Source organism: Sorex araneus, chromosome 1 (genome assembly GCF_027595985.1).
Source record: "Sorex araneus isolate mSorAra2 chromosome 1, mSorAra2.pri, whole genome shotgun sequence".
Taxonomy (NCBI): Eukaryota; Metazoa; Chordata; class Mammalia; order Eulipotyphla; family Soricidae; genus Sorex; species Sorex araneus.
This window is the reverse complement of record NC_073302.1, coordinates 443,604,699-443,625,544: the sequence shown is the minus strand read 5'-3', so window position 1 is coordinate 443,625,544 and position 20,846 is coordinate 443,604,699.

The following is a 20,846-nucleotide window of genomic DNA, read 5'->3' as shown; positions in this document are numbered from 1 at the left end:
CTGCAGAGATAGTACAGGGTTGCCTTGCATAAGGTTGAGGCTAGTTGAATCCTGACACCACAGATAATACTCCGAGCTCAACTAAACATGATCTGTGAAACACAGGCGTGACCTCTGAGCATAGCTGACTATGGCTCAAAGGAACAACAAGAACAACAACAAAAAACTGAATAACTTCCAAATTCTGACATTTTACTATCTCGTCTTTTGAAGGAAACGATTACAAACACCTGCCCTAGATGAAGCAGGATTTCCATAATTCTGTATTTCGTGTAGGTGACATTGTGAATGAATGGAACTTAGTCTTTTGTACGCGGGGCAGATGTCCTAAGAATCCATCTTCCAGAAGGGCAATGTGCAGTCCTGGCTAGTGAAACCCTCAATCTTCAATGTTCTCTTCCGTTCTTCTCCTACGCTCAGTTATCTGGCAGGCAATTCCCAGGACCCTGTTCCGGGGTGCTCACCCTGAACTGTGGATTCGAGGTCTCCTCTGTCCTCCTGTTAGCTGATTTGTTCTTTCCCATTAATGTTTAAATAGGTTGAATGTCTCCCAATGTAAGCAACATCCCTTGCGTCCTAACCTAGCTCCAACTACTGCTTTGTCCTCATTCCACATTTGTATTGAATATCTTGGATGTCTTGTGTGTAATCACTCTCTCTGCTCCCACTTATCTCCTAACCCATTGTCTCTGGCTTGGTGTCCACAATAGAGCTGAAGAAAGCATTTTATTGTATCACTGTATCACTGTATCACTATTATCCCGTTGTTCATCGATTTACTCAAGTGAGTGCCAGTAACGTCTCCATTCGTCTCAGCTCTGAGATTTTAGCAGCCTCTCCTTTCTCTTCTTACCCAATGATTGGAGGCTATTTTCAGGGTCAGGGGAATGAGACTGTTATTGTTATTGTATTTGGCATATTGAATACGCCACAAGGAGCTTACCAGGCTCTTCGGTGCCAGCGGGATACTCTTGGTAGCTTGCCGGGCTTTCCGAGAGACATATATGTATATTTCCCTTTATGATGGTCCAGGAATATGTTCACTCATGCGTGACGCTCAGCCCAAGCGTGTGGAAAGCAGCCTGGAGCACAGCGGCAGTGGGGTAGTAGAGGTCGGCTGCTGGGGCTGGGTCCCTTGGGGTGGGGAGGGCTCATAGACGTGCATACACATGAATCTTTTTAAATGCTCATTACTGCTTTACATTTAATTCATCTATGGAATTGCTGGAATCAAGGGCACCATAGTAGACCTGAGATCCTAACTCAAGGTGTTTTGTAAGAGTGGAATATTATTAACACTTAGGTAACTGTATAAAGGAATATGACAGTTTGGAAATTTGACATGTTTGTTATCATTGATTATAATGAAGTTCTACATAGTTTCATAAGTTTATTGGTAAACAAAAAAATTGTTTCTTGTATGGTTTTTGTTCTGAGATGTTTCTGATGTGAAGTGCTTTATTAATTTTTTAATGAAGTAATGTAGTTTAGGAAATAGGAGAGAAAGGTAACTACAGACTGAAAAGAAAGGGGGTCCCGTAAAGTAAAAGAAAAGAATTATATTTCCCTAGTTGGGATAAGGATCATTCTAAGTAGAATATGCTTGAGAAACCCCTTAAACATAGATCTTTGTTATCAAAAATGGAGAAAATAATGTTTCCCTTCACAAAATTGTAGCAATAATTGAGCTGAAATTATAGACAAGGAATATATTAGCTTATAAAAGTATCAAAAAGTAATTTAAAATGTTTGAAATTAAAAAAAATTAAATTTGGGTTATAAACATAATAAAACAATAAGAATTATAGAAACTAATGTGTAAATTTAATATCCATGCTAAAGTATAAAATAAAATATATCACAAAAACATAAACTACAACAATTCTCACTTAATTATAAAATATATTCCATTTCACAAATTCTTTCATGTAAAATTGAGTAAAATTATATATTTTTAAAAATTAAAAACTTATTAAAATAATGTTCATTAAACATTCAACTTGAATCCTTGAAATTCATGAATTAGTTAATTTAGATAAAAATTAAAATATATCAGAATGTGTCTAATTATTTTAATAACCTTGCAAATTAGTCTCTATTGAAACTTTAAAATAATTTATGATATTACAATATGAAACATATAATTCACATCATTTTTATATTACGGTAATGTTTGTAAAAACAAAAATGTTTCTGGAGTAAGGTAGACAAAATTTGATCTTGATGACTAAATGGAACAAAAATATCCTGTAAGAAAAGGTGTTAGACTCCGTTTGTGATCTTGTGATGCCTGCTAAATTAATTAAAAGCTAATCACAAGATAACACATTCTGAGTGTGGAATATTCAGCAGGTATCACTAAAGAATAATCCTGGAGAGTATCACAAAGTTTTTAAAGAAAAGGGGATTCTAAATTATTTTTATATTTAATCATTATTCCTTATATCTTTATATGTTTACCTAGAAAGGCATCTTATACAATATTTGATATTCAAAACATCTCTTCAGTTAATTAACCTCTCTCTTTTCTATAATTGAGCTTCCATAATTTTTAAGCTAACAAAGTTAAATTTGTGCCATGTGTAAAGCAATGAGGTTTTAATTATGGCAATTAATTATGCTAATTTGGTTCAAATATAAATGATCTAGGTATCAAATGACAAATCTTTTATTTTTTTAAATGTAATATTGCATTATAACATTTTTCAGATATTTGTCATTGAAAATTAACATGAGAGTACTAAGTTTACTAGTGAAAGTCCAATTCTGTCATCATAAAATTGTCCTATTTGTCTTATTTACTCTAACCCTTTTCCTCTTCTATTCTGGAAATCACTCATTGATTTCCAAAATCAAAACTTATATTTTTGTGAACACTTGTTGACTCATGTAATTTTTGATAAAAGCTCTTATCATAAGAGTGAGATTATATCTTATTACTGATTTTATTTGCATTTTCCTAATTATGTGAGATATAATAAACACATTTTCATATGTCTATTGGTCACCCGTATGCCTTCTTTAGAGAAGTATCTATTCAATTCCTTTGCATATTTTATAATTTATTTATTTTTTATTACTGAGTTTTATGAGTTATATCTGCTGTGTAAGCAGCTTCTTCCATTCAGTGGCAAGATAGCCCTCTGTGATCACCAGTGTCTCAAAGACTGTCACTGTTGGTCATCAATGTGCTCGAGCAGGCACCAGTAACATGTCCATTTTTTGAGAGTTGTTGTGAACTGTTTTTGGCATATTGAATACACCACGGGCAGCTAGACACCCTCAGTAGCTTGCCGGAAATGATAGTAGTTTTGTTTAATTTTTTTCCATAGTGTGAAAAACTTTTAGTTTAATGTACCCTTTTATTTTTTTTTACTTTTTTTTTTTTTACTTTTGGGTCACACCCAGCAATGTTCAGGGGTTACTCCTGGCTCTGCACTCAAGAATTACCCCTGGTGGTGTTTGGGGAATTGAACCCAGGTCAGCCATGTGCAAGGCAAACGCCCTACCTGCTGTACTATTGCTCCAGTCCTACTTTTTAATTTTTATACTATTTTTATTCTTTGGTTTTTGGAATATACCCTGCAATGCTTAGAGGTTACTCCTGACTCTGTGCTCAGGAATTATTCCTGACAATGCTTGGGAGACCATATGCAACGCTGGGGAGTGAACCAGAATCAAGCACAAGCAAGACAATTCCCTCCTTGCTGTATTACCACTACAACTACACGTTTGTTTATTTTGCATTTAATTCTATCAACTTGCCAGTGAAGTCCTCATACACATCTCTAAGGCAGTCAAGGACTGTACCACTTTTTCTCTTCTCTTTCCTTTATGATTTAAGATTTTACCTCAAGGTCTGCAACGGCTTTTGAGTTCTTTTTGTGCATGTGTTGTTAGGTAATCGTTGTTTCATTCTCTTTCATGCGGCAACCTCATCTTCCCAGCACCATTTACTGAAGATATTCTTCTCGGTCAATTGCCTATTCCTATGTTTGCTGCCCATATATATGGAGCTTCTGGGCTTTGCTTGCTTGAATTGATATTTTTTACAGAACCGTTTTATAATCTGTTTTATGGAACCAAAGTGTTATAAAATCTTAATTCCTGGATTCTGATTCAATGAGTGTGTCCTAAATGATATAATGTAACTATTACAAATAATAAAATATCTTATTTTTGATATATGAAAACTAAAATGATCCTTTTCTTCTATGTGATGGGCATTAATACTTCTACACTGCTTTTCATGATTACCAAGACAACTATATAAAATCAAATAAATGAGAATTTTAAAAAGCATCATAATTAAAAACTTATAATTTTTATAGGATGATTCTAGGTTGAAATTTTGTAGAGCAAACCAGCAAAACATATCAGTTTTGCTGCCTAAGGCTAGCAAAATTTAGGTTTCTAAAAATAAGATTATCATTTGGTGGAAGGTACACTCAATCATTCACTCTTCATTTTATCCCATATATATCTCTCTATGGGAGTCCACATTGTTTTGGTCACTGTCCCCACTGCTAGGAAAGAGAGTTACTGATGGACAATAGAGAAGGTCTTTCATGATAAAGACTTCTCTTCATGCAAAAGAAAAGTACAATTACTTCTTTATCAGTTAAAGTTCATCACTAGACTACAACTAGAGAGGTTACAGTGAATGATCCCAGAAAAGGATGAGAAAAGGCCAATGATAATATTCGAGAGGGTCCGAGATAGGATACAAAGAAAACCTAGAACAAGACCATCGCCAGGAACACAGATAGAGATGACCAGGAAAAATGACATTATTTTGAGTCCTTTGTCTTTTACAGGGACAGATGCATATAAAGAGTAACATAATGTTAGAATTAACAGAGTTCAAACTGCATTTGAAACGAAGAAGCAAAAGTGGACTTCCCTGAGGAAATTCTGCTGTGTTAGGGATGAGCTCTTTTTGGTCCACCAGTCAAGGTTGACTCTTGTCCTTTAGATATAGTGGTGACTGATCATGCTTATAAATAGCAAATGGTCAGTCTCTGACTCAGGAGTTGCAACTTTGGAATATGCATTCAAAGTCAATTAGGATGTGTTGCGTCCACATTTATTATGTAAGTGTTTTTACCCATGTCCCTTTTCACTTGTTACATGGAGTGATTAATTCTCCCCTACTACTTAAAAACCAATAAAAAAATAAAAACTAACATATAATATTATTTAATGGTGCTATTCTTAGAAACTGAGATATAATTGATGCAGCATTACTTTTCTTCAGCTACAAATTTGGCAATAAACATATGTAATGAAATTACAAAATTTGGGGACAAAATTTCAAATTTACAAAATATCCAACTTGGTTGTTTGGACCTAAACAGTTACCAATGCATCCATTTAAAATTTCCCTTTCCTTTCCTGTATGACAAGATCTTTTTCTAATCATCCCTTTTACAAATAAGCTATTTTCACTTTTAATACTCACTTTTGCCACCTACTGTGAAGAATCTTTATTAAAGGGTAAGAGATTTGAGCAAACATAATGGCTTCCTGGGGCTGGAGCAAAAGCACAACGGGTAGGGCGTTTGCCTTGCATGCGGCCAACCCGGGTTCGATTCCCAGCATCACATATGGTCCCCTGAGCACCATCAGGAGTAATTACTGAGTGTATGAGCCAGGAGTAACCCCTGTGCATTGCCGGGTATGACCCCAAAACAAAAACAAAACAAAACAAAACCACATAATGGTTTCTTGCCACAATGTGTCTTACACATTTTCTAGATTTCCACAGTAATTCTTCCTGGAAGTAGTTCAGCTGAATTCTACCTAAATGCCATAGATGATTTTATGAACATGTTTCTTCTGAATCTTTGGCCAATCACACAAGACAATTCACTGAGATTATGCATGTGCTCCACATCATGTGATATAAATATTAATTTATATTTTGTTGTATCCAGAAAGACAAGCTATTTAGGCATTTTTTTAATTATTTTTTTTAAAAAAATGAAATAAATGAACTGATCTCTCCTCAATATCTTTACCTCTGGGTGTCCTGATTGCAAGCTCAAAAAGTAAACCAACACCGGAAGGGATCCATTTTTTAAGATGCAAATGGAAAAACAGACCCAGGAAGATGAGAGCAAGTGGAATATCAACGTAAAGGTGTTAGAAGAGAAATGATTCCACAGGGGGACAAAGGTGCCAAGTCCACCCGTGGTGTATTTGATATGCCAAAAACAGTAACAAGAAGTCTCACAGCGGAGATGCTACTGGTACCCGCTCGAGCAAATCGATGAGCAAGGGGATGACAGCGATACAGTGACAGTGATACAGTGATACTTTCCTTCAACCCTGTTTGGAGTGGAACAAAGAGAGGAGAAAAGAAAAATAATCACTAACCAAGAGTTGTGCGGGAGATGGCTGATTAGGAACTCCATCTAGTTATTCTCCATACAGAACTCCCAGATCCATACCCCAAATCTACCCTTCTAGTAGACCCCTTTCCTGCTAGAGGTTTAGCAGAAAATGTCACTGAATCCAGAATCCCCTTCTCCTGAGAGGAGAGAAATCCCGCTGCAGAATTATAAGGACGGCAGCAGAGGTGCTTCAGAGGAACCCTTAGTAGCATTGCCACTCAGAGCCTGAGAACCAGCCATGCACATGTTACAGGCTTCTTAGGTGCAGAGAAAAAGTGGAGGGCACTGTAGGCCCCCAACTCCCAGGCACCCAGCTGTGTTTTCTCACCCACTGAACTGGGAAGCAAAAGACTGAGAACTGGAAGCTTGAGTGGGAGTCAGAGATAGAAACTGTCTATTCCTGCTGACTTTCTGGCTGTAGATCACCGTTTCTGAGACTAGCCTTGCCCATCCCAAGTCTTTGGTGGAACAGGCTTGCAGTGGATAGATCCTTGCTTATCCATATCAGTGCACTCAGTTTGGCACTGCCTTCTGCGGTGGAGACTAACCACCCAACAAAAACGCAGCCCTCAGGTCCGGATATTCCCCTGGGTGAGACATCTTAGGTCTGGGGGCCAGAAGGATAGTAGAGCAGGTCGGGTGCGTGCCTTGCGTTTGTCTGACCTGGGTTTGATCCCTGGCACAACCTATGGGCTCCCAAGCCTGGCCAGGAATGACCCAAGTGAAGAGCCAAGAGTAAGCCTAGAGCAATCTTGCGTGTGTGGCCCTCAAATAAAACAAACAAAAACCAGTCTTAGCCTGAGAATATAAACAAGCAGCAAAAATGCACCCTGGAAAGAATAGAAGAGATTATAGGGCAGGAACAAATGAGCCCAGAAAAAAACAAAATATAAAAATAATATTAAAAATAAATAAATTAATAAAAATAGTTTAGGATCTCTAGATGCAGAGGGCCACAGAGACAGAAATAGAATAGGAAACGGTCACGGCTTTACATTGTATTGTAAGGGGCTTGCTGATTGGCCATGTGACACATTCAGTCTCTGCTCCTGATGTACCCATTGAATTTTGATGTGCTTTCTAACTGTTCTTAATGTTTCTGTCACTTAAACAGTAAGACACGCTGGGGACCAGGATGGGGGAGGTGATACTGGATTGAATACGTGGCTGGCCCTTGGCTCACATATGGCTGCCCTGTGGCTTAATGTTTGATAGTGTGTGTGTCTCCGTGTGTGTGTGTCTGTGTGTCTGTGTGTGTGAGTCTCCTTATGTGTTCATCTCATTCTCCCAAACAAACCTCTGTTGCAGAGTCAAAGATTCCAATCTGATTGGCGCTTCGAACAAGAACAAGAAGGGCACTTCCTCCAAAGCAAGCCCAGCTAGCAAGGCCCAAACCCTCCGCGGGGAAATCCTATCCAATCAGTGTGTGGAATGAGGGGAGGTGGCACTGCCTATGAGACCATGCTATCACTCTAGATCACCTGCACCCAGACCGGAATCACACACGGCAGATGGACGACTTGGCAGAAACTGGCGATCCAAGAGCCCCCGGCAACTGTCAAGACCCCATACCGAAGAGCACATATATGATGGTGTGAGCTGAAGCCTCATCCCCTAACATGCATGTGACCGTGACCCCAGCTCCCATCCGCCAGACTCCGATTCTCTACCCAAAGACAGGCATCGTCAAGGCTGGCCGGAGCTAAGGCGTCCCTGGTGCTAATAGTTTCCACAGCCACTTGTGACCACAAATCTCCAGTGGACAGCTAGAGCCCCACAAATTCAGACACAGAGACTGACTGAGAAAGTGGGAGCATGAGCCACAGAGGGCCACTCAGACTTGGACCTTCCCCTCTAGCCGGAACATGGACATCATGGAGAAATGGAGGGACTGAGCATGGTGGGGTGAAAAGAGCCCAGGAAGGTCTTAAGACACACCAGAACTTTCTAAGCTCCACGAGGAAGCGACCCAGATATATCTGCTCTTCGACTAGCAAATTTGTCTTCATATTTTGGACATACCTGAGCATTTGATTGCAATATTTATTACATATGATGACCATAATAGACTATAATTTTCATGTAACTACAAGAGGGAGTTTTGCACAAAGTATTGCCTTCAGAGAATTCTTTATCTTCCTTTCTCTCTTATTCTACCAACTCATCTTCTCCAATTTTTGCTTTTAAAAATTAAAAGTTGGGGCTGGAGAGATAGCATATCGGGTAGGGCATTTGCCTTGCATGTGGCCGACCCGGGTTCAATTCCCAGCATCCCATATGGTCCCCCAGCACCGCCAGGGGTAATTCCTGAGTGCAGAGCCGGGAGTGACTCCTGTGCATCTCCAGGTGTGACCCAAAAAGCAAAAAAAAAAAAAAAAAGAATTAAGGGTTGGTTTGGGTCACACCTGGCATTGTTTAGGGCTTACTCCTGGCTCTGAACTCAGGGATAATTCCCGTAAGGGCTCAGGCAACCATATGTAGTGCTAGGAATCCATCCTGGGTCAACTGCAAAATAGGCGAAAGCCCTAAATGCTATATTCTTGTTCTGGCCCCAGTGCGTCACCATTAAATGCAAAGCCATTTGCATCATCTCAGGCATTTCCAATTTCTATTTTTTAGTATAAAATATCTAAGTGCTATCACCTTACACTGTGTTCACTACAAAAAAAAAATCTTAGTAATGAACATAAATTTGCATCCAACTTTAAATCTATCCAGCATTGGGGAAGCTTTCTTAGACGCGTTATATGTGTTTATGGATGTGTTGGAGTCAGAATATGGCAGAACTGTGAGTAAACAAACATTTTTTCCCCCGTCACAACATCTTTCTTGTCACATATGCAATTTAGACCCAGACTGTATATATTTTTTTCATATCAATCCTGTCACTTTCTCTTTAGAACGGCCTTTCATTCCTTCTGTCTTGTTTTCTCTGCTTAGCAGTTTGTACTTTTAACTGTCTCACATTCTGCTGCAAAAAGCAATTTAAAGTCCCTTTTATCCCACTGTAACATTACAACTCACTTATGAATAGAGTTTGTAACAAAAACAATTTTTTGAGGAGATAGGGAACATCAGTCTCTCCATAACTGAAATTTCATTCCAAAAATGAAAAATCAAGTTACGGTCCGAACTATGCCTTATCTACTCTACTTGTCAAGGTTTTTTTGTTGAAAGCAACAGAAACTAACTCAGGAGGGTTTGAACAGGAAAATGATTTCCTGAGAGCTAATTGTATTAGCTTTGAGAACCTGCTGGAAGCTTTAAAATAAGCTCAGAGAGCTGGAAAAAAAACAATGAAAGTCTAGACTGCTGGATATTAACCCTAAGTGTTTTAGGTTTCATCAGTGAATTGCTCCACTTCTTACCCCCAGAGAAACTTACAGTGCTCTTGAGAGCACTCCCAATCCCTTAAATTTGTCTATAACCTTTCCTTTGCACTTTACCTCTCATTGTTACATTCGCCAAGTCAATCTTGGTTACTTACAAGTCAAAAGGCCTAATGATTCTGGACTTGGTATTTGTAGTGAATTACTTGCTTTTTTATTACCCCTATAGCCTTTTTGTATTTTACTACAAAGTAATGTTCTTTTCTTAAGCATAGAAATAAACACATTAATGACCATTAATGCTAGGTCCTGATATTTGGGAGTTGTTTGACTATGCAATATATCTACTTCTGAGCATTTATCAAAATTACTTGACTCAGGCTTCAGTTGCTAAAGTTCCTGTCACTGTATCACTGTATTACTGTTATCCTGTTGCTCATCGATTTGCTGGAGAGGGCACCAGTAACGTCTCCATTGTGAGACTTGTTGTTACTGTTTTCGGCATATCAAATACGCCACAGGTACCATGCCAGGCTCTGCCATGTGGGCGTGATACTCTGATACTCTCAGTAGCTTGCTGGGCTCTCTGAGAGGGGTGGAAGAATCGAACCTGGGTTTGCCTCATTCAAGGCAAACGCCCTACCTGCTGTGCTATTGCTCCAGTCGCTGAAGTTCCTAACATCCCCCAAAGCGAGGTCCTCACTGAAGGACTTGGATAGACCCAGCTGAGTGGTAAAACTATCCTGGCATTGAAATCAGGCAGTCTAGAAAGTATAAAAGCATGGTCTTGATGCAAATATTATCACTTAAAAGACAGAAGCCTCCTGGGGAAGGAAAAGCAAAACTGGCATGAGAACTTAGTCAGGGATTTACGGTAAAAGCCTCTCTTGCCCTCGGAGCCCAGAGAAAGAAGTTTTGGAATCTGTGTCTCTTACTGTGTTTATCCAAATAACTGCAAGTATTAATAAGAAGTGAACTTAATTGTTTAATATGTACAATTAAAGGCAAATAGCAAAGCAATACAATGTGTGCTGCCCCTGGGCGTATCTCTCCATACAGAGCAATGTTCTTTGCTTAAGATGCACAAAGACCATTAATGTTATGGTCCTGATATTTGAGAATTGACTGAATTACCAGCTCTAATCCCCTAAATTTGTCTTTAACCTTTCCTTTGTACTTTGTACAGGGAGAATTGCCCCCCTCAAAGTGCTGTACCTGTGTAAGTGATCAGTCACGCCTATGCACAGTCCTATACTGCAACCCGCGCGTACGCTCAGTAAGAATGCCAGCAGCTCGGCATCAAATGGGCCATTTGCACCATCAGTCTATTTTTTTTATTTATTTATTTTTTTTCTCTCCTGGGCTCTTCCGGAAGGCAGTTCTCAGCCCCACATCACCGTGTAGTCTAGATACTGATGAGACTCTTTCTCAGCATTGTTTTTTTCTCCTGTGCTGTTTCTGACTTGGGGCTCAGAACTCGCTATCAACTGTTCAGTAGCTTTGCTAGTTTTGTCTCCTGATCCACAGGTGTTCAAATGGATGCTTAAGAAAGGCTAAATTGAAATCCTGGGCTTATGGTCCTGATGACCCTGCTTTCCTCTCAATAACAGGATATATAGAACCCAGAGCATATCGACAGTTACCTGTAAGAGAGGCTGATATAAAACATAGTTTATATTTCAACTTTCAATGGGCTTCCTAAGTTCCAGTACCCATCAATGAGGATTCTCTAGACATACAAAGAAAGTTTGATTACCCTTGGAGAAACAAAGCAAACAATGGTAATACCAAATAGCATACTGCCATAATGTGTAATATAGAAATTTAAAAGCTCAACTTAATTGAATTACAGCTAGCAAAATGATTTAGATTTAATATATATATGCTATTGAGGAACTATTTTAAAAGTTTAGAAACATAACATATATTACCAATGCAGCATTAGATTATGCGGCATATGGAAATATACAATATGGTAGTATAATACAATATATACATGTAATATATTAATATCATTGAATTATGTGTGAATTCAGTAATCATATACATACTAATATATATGTGTATTAGTATGTTTTGCCCCCGCGCCTGGCTGTCTTCACCAGGACCCCTAGGAGGGAGAGGGTTGAGTTTTCCTCCCCGCCCTGAGCAAAGCCCCGGCAGCCGAAGACCTCTGGAACCCAGCCATAGCCATGCTCAAGGCTCCTCTCCACACATTCAGACAAGCCTGAAAGAGTCTCCAATGTGGCACCACTGGGAAGAACTAGTAAAGAGAGGCTGCTAAAAATCTCAGAGGTAGGAAGAATGAAGATATTACTGGTGCCCACTCGGGCAAATCAATGATCAATGGGATGACAGTGATACAGTGATAGATGTGTATACAAATATTTGTGCGTACACACATTTTTGGTAAAGAACAAGACTGTGTGCTTTCCACATTTTCAGACTCAAATTCTGTTCACTCTATTATTACTTTTGCCTGCAGAGTCAGGAGTAAGGCAATACCCTCTTGACTGTAAGCACTCCTTCATCCTGCCTCTCTGCTCAGGGGTCACTCTTGTCAGCTCAGTGCAGGGCTTGGAGAACCATCTGGGCTTCTGGGGACCGAATCCAGGTTAGCTGTGTGCAAGGCAAGTGCCATTCCCACAGTACTATCTTTCAGGCCCAAACCTTGTCACGTTGATATTTGCAATTGTATAGTTTTTCATATTTTCCCACCTTGGAACATTCTACTATTAAGCTAAACAGTCTTTGATTTGAACTCATAATCAATGTCTACTGATCTAGCTCTCCCTTGAAATGAAACTAATTATAGGTCTTTAATATCTCAGCAATATATTTACCATCACATCAGTTTGAGCGGGTCAGTCATTGGCAATTGCATCCAGAGCACTGGGTCTCATTCTCCTGACCATGAAAGAGCCTCTAATGTGGCATCGTTGGGAAGGACGAGTAAAGAGAGGCTGCTAAAATCTCAGGGCTAGAATGAATGGAGACATTACTGGGCCCGCTCAAGCAAGTCGATAATCAGTGGGGTGATAGTGATAGTGACAGTGATTTCGAGCACAGTGGTTTAGAGTCACCCTAGTGATTTTGGATCAGATCAGTATTCTCTCTCTCTCCCTCTCTCGTTCCTCTCTCTCTCTGTCTCTCTGTCTCTCTGTCTCTGTCTCTGTCTCTGTCTCTGTCTCTCTCTCTCTCTCTCTCTCACACACACACACACACACACACACACACACTCTACAGCTTCCACCACTACCACTACTATCTGACTTTTTCTTACATTGAATGTCTTGTCACTGAGGGATGTTTCCAGAATTGCAATTCTTTTCAGTCTCCTTGCTGTCTCCCTTGCCCCCGTAGCCATCCCTGCCCTATGTCTCAGGCTTTACCCTTTAGCAACCGATAATTCCTGTCGTTTATCTCACCTTCAGTCTCACGTGAATGGCAATGTTTAGGTCATTCTGACTATCCTTTCTGTCCAGTATTCAGGTAATATATTATGCAAGAAAGTCATAAGAACATTGATTGTCCTACGTTGATGAGATAGAACCCATGTCTAGGAGGCAACTATCTTTTCTCTTAACTGACTGACAATCAATGGTTTAATATAAAAATTACTTGTGAAAGAGGGAGACATGGGTCTTTTAAGGTTTTGTTCTGTCTGTTACATCATAATCTCCCAAAGTAAATTCACCTTTTTTTTTTCACTAACCAAGTTTCAATTAGACTCTGCTGAATGTTTTAGAAGTGTGCAAATATTTAAGTTAGAGGACTCTACCCTCTGAATATTCCATGGCTCTAGTCACGGTAGTGCTTTTGGACACAAGAAAATAGCTTTCATTTTTATATCTCACTTTCCCTAACAATAAACTTAAATAATTGCATCTTACTCCCACAACTCACATCAGAACTCTTCAGATGGTTTCTCTGGCTTCAATTTATTCTGTTTAATTGTGGGCAGTCATTGAAACTTTCCTATTTTTCCCTTTGTCCTTCCTTTTAGAGATCCATCTCTTTAATTGGCTTCTGAAGTGTTATTTCATACACGATTCCTATTCCCAGAAATTATCCTGACTTGTCCTCATAGTCTATTCTATTTCAGTGAGAAAAATGGAGTCTCTACCCCTCAGGAAGGCAGGAGAGGTGAATTTTGACCTGAATTGCTAATCAGGTAGGCCTTTACAAATTTTAATTTAAAAATTTTATTGGAAAATAGGACTCCTGATCTGCCTGTGAGGTGAAAAAGAATTAATAGTTTTGATACAAAAACCTGAGATTACGTTTTTTTCTATTACTATTTTTTTTTTCATTTTTCTGCTGAGGGGTTAGGGTGAGAGAAAAGTGCAAATGAAATGAAAATGAGAAAGGGGCCAAGAAAATATAGAAGCATTACAAGTATGAAAAAAACATTATTGTTTTTGCATGTTTCTCTTTTGGTGCTCAGGACTTTCTCCTGTCTTTGCACTCAGGGATGACTCCTAGAAGCCTGGAGACCTTATGGGGTGCTGGAGATCAAATCAGGCTCAAGGTCAGTGCCTTACCCACTGTCCCATCTCTTTGGCCCTGAGACAAGAATTATCTTAAGTAACGGGGGTGGGGGGGAGGTGAGGAGAAGGTCTAATGGAGAGTGTTGAGGGAGATCATTATTCCGGTTTCTGACACTGAAAGAGTTTATTCCTTTCAAGATATTCTGAACCTTAAAGCAAAGTGTTAATAAGTAAAATTCATACTTGATCAAAGATGATGTGGGTGGACAATTTTCCATAACAAAAATGTATAGCAAGTTAAATGGTCTCAAAAACACCAATAATTTCATCATTTTTGACCATGTGTCAATCTTGGACACAGGGTAAGTAGAAATACTAATAAAGTACAAAATAAGCACAGTTGTGTTTCTATATAATTGCTAGTTGTAAAATTCAACAAATGTACAATTATTTTGCATATTAATTTCTCTATAATAAATGAACACATGGGGATAATCTAAGTACTTTTATTGCACAAAATATAAATTCAGTACACTGTTGAATTTTATGCTAGTCTTTCTTTGTCGAGAATTCTATGAGCCTATAACATAACAGGATTCTCAAACTGAGGTGCCTGGACAAGCAACATTGGCTTCATGTTAACTATTGTGAGGACTAAACATGATAAAATAGCCTCCATTAATCTTGATACGGAGTATTGCTAAAAATGTGATTCTGGAGACTGGAACCATAGTATAGCGGGTAGGGTGTTTGCCTTGCACATGGCCGACCCAGGTTTGATTCCCAGCATTCCATATGGTCCCCCGAGCACTGCCAGAAGTAATTCTTGAGTGCAGAAACAGGAGTAACTGAATAAGTGATGAGCATTGTCGGGTGTGACCCAAAAAGAAAAAAAAAAGGTTGTCCATAGTAAACTTTATATTTAATACTATGAAGTATCCGTATCATTGTTTAGGGACCTACACACTGAAAATCCATATGCAAGTGATTGTTTTTACAGCTAGGGAGTCATTTGTACTTGAGTACAGTGTAGTGCATTTTTGGAGGGCTTAGAAAAAGTTGTGTGTTGTTTAATAGATAATGGTGAGAAAGAGCAAATTCATAGGATATGAAAAAAAGAGTGATAGTTTTGTACCACTGTGTGCTTGTTTATCTCAGTTCTGCTTTCCTGTAATATCTGTTATTGGATTTGTTTTAGTATCTCAGGATAATTCTCTCCCTTTATTTCCATTGACTTATATACTTTTCTTTCTTGCAATCAATTCTAATTCAGAATAGACACCTAGTTGCTGTTGACTATTTACTTAAATAAAGGAAAATGAGAGTGAGTGACTGTCAAATATTGTTAAACATAGTTACAAATAATTGATGGATAAAGTTATCAGAATCAAGCTTTTAAGCAAGTAAAATGATAAAAGGTAGTAAGTGAAATTATATCCTGAATCACAATGAATCGATGCTTCTCAGTTATTTGAAAATGATAAACTCTGCTAGGGATATTGATGGTGACCGAGTATGTTTAGTGTAGCAGAAAAAAAATATTTTTCTCCATGCATTTACCTTAAACTTTTTGATTGTTGGTTTGGGGGCCATACCTGATTGTGCTCAAGGCTTACTTCTGGCTCCTGCTCAGGGCTCATTCCTGTGGTATTCAGGGAACCATATGTAGTTGGAGGAATTAAAAGGTGTTGGCTGCTTGCAAGGCAGACACACATTGTTCCTTATACTATGTCTTAAAACACACCCTTTCTTATATAACGCTCTTTCTTAGATAAATTCAGACACTTTATTTAACATTTGATTTTCCCACTGTAAATTTATATCTGTGCTCTGTTATGGCAAAATGAGGGATTTTTATGTGAATGTATATTACTTCTGTCACTGTCACTGCCATTTGTTGCTCATCGATTTGCTCAAGTGTTGCTCATCGATTTGCTCGAGTGGGCTCCAGTAATATCTCCATTGTGAGACTTGTTACTGTTTTTGGCATATCGAATATGCCACGGATATTCTTACCACAAAAAATTTATTCTGTCAAACTTATATATTTCAAATTTTCATTTTATTTCATGTTATTTATTTTATTTTAAAATAATTTTATTTTCATTCATTATATATATATCAATAAAATGAATATATATTCATATATAAAAATATATATATAAAGGTTATATATATGTATATATAAAACCTTGATGTCAGCTGTGTTTGAAATATTTGAAAAACTATTATTCCCAGGGCCAGAAAGATAGCACGGTGGTTAAGGCGCTCCTCACATGGGGCTGACTTCAGTGAGATCCCAGGCACCATGCACTCTCCGAACATCACTGGCTAGTCTCAGAAGCCCCCTAAAGCAGTACTGGTTAACCCTGCAGCACCTAAGGGGAGCCTGGGTTATCCCTGGCACAACAGAGCTGGGTGTCACCACAACTTAGAAACCGAGCATGGCACAGATGGCCTCATTGGCCAAGACTCACCTGAAGGCATCCCCTGAAGTAAGGTTTTTAAATCAATTGAATAATTGATTTTAATATATTTGGCAAGCTTTTCTCTTTTCATCTTTTCACTTGAGAGAAGATACAATCTAAGTTATAATAGAAAGACACAATATCACACTGTTTTTTTAAAAATAAACCTCAGTAACTGTGAATACAACCAAATAAAAACCTCACATGCTGTTATTACTTGGGGAATGTTGGTGTTTGGACCACACAGAGCTTGTGTTCAGAGTTTACTCCTGGCTCTGTGCTCCAGACTCACTCTTGGTGCCTAGGGGCCCTTATGTGGTGTGTCGGAGAGCTCATGGGTGGGCTGGATGCAAGGCTAGTCCCTGCTGTACTACCTGGTCCCACATCTTATTTTTAAAAGAATTTCATAGATCAGACTATATATGGATTCCTGATTATGAGATGAAATGCTCAAAATGGTGTGAGCATTTCATTACGCTCTTATCCAAAGTGTTTGATTGAAACAAAACAGGGCAGAGAACACTTTTTTGCATGGTTAATAAAAAGGAACCTTACTAAACAGTTTCAGGGATGTCAAAGGTAATGCTGACCCACTGAAGCTTCATTTTCAAAGACAAAAATCTAAAGAAATCTGTAACCCACAAATACACCCTCTATGTTTGCTCCAACCACAGTTTATGCACACACGACTCCTTTCTTATTTACTATTTCAAATTACAGCTGCTGTTGGATTATGTTCAGTACTTTTGAGTTACATTTTTTCCCTTTCATCCATAAATAGATGCTTTGAGCAATGACTTTTCTTAAGAATATTTACTCCCAGTCTAAACAAAAGAATACAAAATTCCTGGACAGAAGCTACATTATTCTCTCCCTTCACCCATTCTTCCACCGTCCCCTTTGTCCCTTTCCCTTCTACCCTCTTTCCCTTCTGCTTCCTTCCTCCTTCCTTCCTTCCTTGCTCCTTCTTCCCTTCCTTCCTCTCTTCCTCTCTTCCTTCCTTCCTTCCTTCCTTCCTTCCTTCCTTCCTTCCTTCCTTCCTTCCTTCCTTCCTTCCTTCCTTCCTTCCTTCTTTCCTTCCTTCCTTCCTCTTTCCTTCCTTCCTTCCTCTTTCCTTCCTTTCTTCTTCCCTCCCTCCCTCTCTTCCTCCTTCTCTTCCTTCCTCCCTCCCTTCCTTCCTCCCTCCCTCCCTCCTTCCCTCCCTCCCTCCCTCCCTCCCTCCCTCCCTCCCTCCCTCCCTCCCTCCCTCCCTCCCTTCCTTCCTTCCTTCCTTCCTTCCTTCCTTCCTTCCTTCCTTCCTTCCTTCCTTCCTTCCTCTCATTTGCACTTACATCTGACATTTATGAAACATGGTTACAATAATATTTGCTCTATGATCTTGATGAACAAACTAACTGCAGCTTAATCACAATACCACTGTCTTCTTATACCTGATTTTCTCATGGTCTGAACAAACCCTAGAGGTTCTCACTACAGTGAATTGTACATTGGTGAAACAAACTTTTATTCGTGGCTCTGCTGCTGGACTCATAATGTTATGACTAATTTCATGTAATACCCATCCCCTCTCGTTCATTAAAAATAATTATTTCTACCATTGAATTAAACCAAACATGGCTAGAATATACCACTTCCTTCAACTTGGCATATTTTCCCCCTGGACTTTTTTTAAAATGCCCTTTAATCTCTGTCCAATAAAGTATTCAATTGAATTTCTGTGAAAAGACATTTTGTATAAGTCTGAAGTTAAACCTAAGTGACTTTTTGCTTTTCTCCTGCCCTCATTTTAATTCTTTTCCATTTGTGCTCTTCATAGGGGCTAGATGAAAGAGAATGTGATAAAAAGGAAAACAATATTCAGTGAGAACTTGCATGGCAAAGGATATCCTAAGCATTTCTGTTAATAGGCATTATTGCAATGTAATATCTTATAATGTAAAACATATTATCTTAACAATAACAGGGTCTAGGCTCTTTGTCAGGAGAAATGACCAATTCTATGAATGATTAGAGAAAATTACCAGGGAAGCTTTTAACCTTTTATAATACCAGAAAATCAGCAAATGATATTGTACTAAAATGAAAGATGGAACCTTAACAAGAAGACAGAGGATATAAGAATAAATTCAAAAGAGCCTCCTAGGTCCAAAGTTAGAAAGACAATTATCAGTAAAGTTAGCACTGGAGTATGATTTAAAGAATAATCTATGCATCTATGAGTCTAGATTGCTATAAATGATTCAATGTGTTGACTGTGAGTGAAAAGAACAAATATTTTTTTATTAGAGAATTAAAGAGGAAAGGAGAGTGTTTCTACTTCAATGCACATTGTATAGACTTGTTTGTATACAAGAGGGGAGCTGAGAGAGCTAGGTTGGAAGCAATTCATGACAGCGCAGCACTATGCCTTTTAGAGAATGGTGGTGATTACAGTGAAGGTCTTTCTAATTCCCCGTGTTCCATATGGGTCTGAACTTGGGGAATTAGAAAAGGAGCATAGAAAAATCCATGAAAGCTTAATGCATTTGAAAATTCAAATATAAGTCATACAGTTATTTTCTTAAGCCACACCTAATGCAAATGTGGTCAAATGAGAGAGTGAGCTTCTAGATCAGTCTCTTTAGTCTGTTAAAATTATCTTTAGAACGTTCATGAAAAGCCACAGTTATACTGGACCCGGTATGATAGGCTGATTATGGATGCAAAGATTAAATATGATCATTGCTCTCAACTATTTGCCCAGACTCCTGTAATGGCTTCAAGGTATATATCATTTATCACTATCATACGACAGTCCCTGTTCATGCTGTGGAAAAAAATTCAGCACTGTGTCGTCTTTGCTTGCTGATGTGACATGGTCTAGTTGACAGACATGAATAGTTCTGCCGTTTACAATTGTGGGAGATCGCACCCCCTAATGAAAACCCTGAATTGTCTCCTATGCAAAGCCGTGCTGAATACAAGGAGGCATCAAAAATGTACCCAGCACATAGTAAAATAGATGATAGTTAACATATGTGCAAACAGCAAAGGATAGAATAAAAACACTTTAGGGTCTTCGAGATGCAGGGGGCAACCCTGGCAGAAACAGAATTGAAAACTGTCATGAAAGGTGTCTGCTGATTGTCTATGTACAGTGTCATAGTTTACGCTCTTAAAGTACTCCCTGCATGGGCTTGCTAACTGTTCCTAATTTCTGTCCACGTCAATAATAATTCCCATGTCGGTAGACAAGGGACTGGAGCGATAGCACAGCAGGTAGGCCGTTTGCCTTGCATGCGGCCAACCCGGGTTCGATTCTTCTGTCCCTCTCAGAGAGCCAGGCAAGCTACTGAGACTATCCCGCCTGCATGGCAGAGACTGGCAAGCTCCCCGTGGCGTATTCATTATGCCCAAAACAGTAACAACACGTCTCACAATGGATATTTTCCTGGTGCCCACTCGAGCAATTCAATGAACTACGGGGATGACAGTGCTACAGTGCTTCAGTGCTTTGTAGACAAGGCGAGCAAATGATATTGTATTGACTAAAGCACTAGCCTATGAGCTCACTGCTGACTTCCCAGGCTAAAACTTGGGTGTTAGCTTGTTTGTGTAGAGTTTTTGGTTTTTTTGGTTTTTTAATATATCTGTTTGTCTCCTTCTTTGCAACTCGCCCCCTCTGGACAGACGTCCAAGGTGCTAACCCGAGGGGGCTTTAGACAGGCAATGACTAAGTAGTTGCTCTGAAAGACATGGCTGGCTCGCTCTCAGCCTTCCCATCTCTACCTTGAGAACTGCAGGAACCAGCTGGCGACTGATTTTTCACTCTGGGGCTTGGAACTAGAAGTCAAATGAAACGGAGCCCAGCGGCACCCGAGTGAGTCCAGCCAACCTGAACCCACCTTGCAGTCCTCTTGCGAGCAAGAAACAAATGTTCTTGTCATCCGCCTTTGCGATTTGGGGATTTACATTATGGCAACAGCAAAAAGCCTGACTGAGAGAAAATGTTCACGGCCCACTGGGAGAGCTGAGATCTCTTATGTCATCCTGGAAAATCAAACCTGAATGTTCTGATGAATGCTTGGATATATACTTTGTCCACAATTGGGGATTCATATGCACATACAGGATGATAAATCTAGAGCTCTGAGGTATATATATGGAAATTAAAAAAAAAAATCC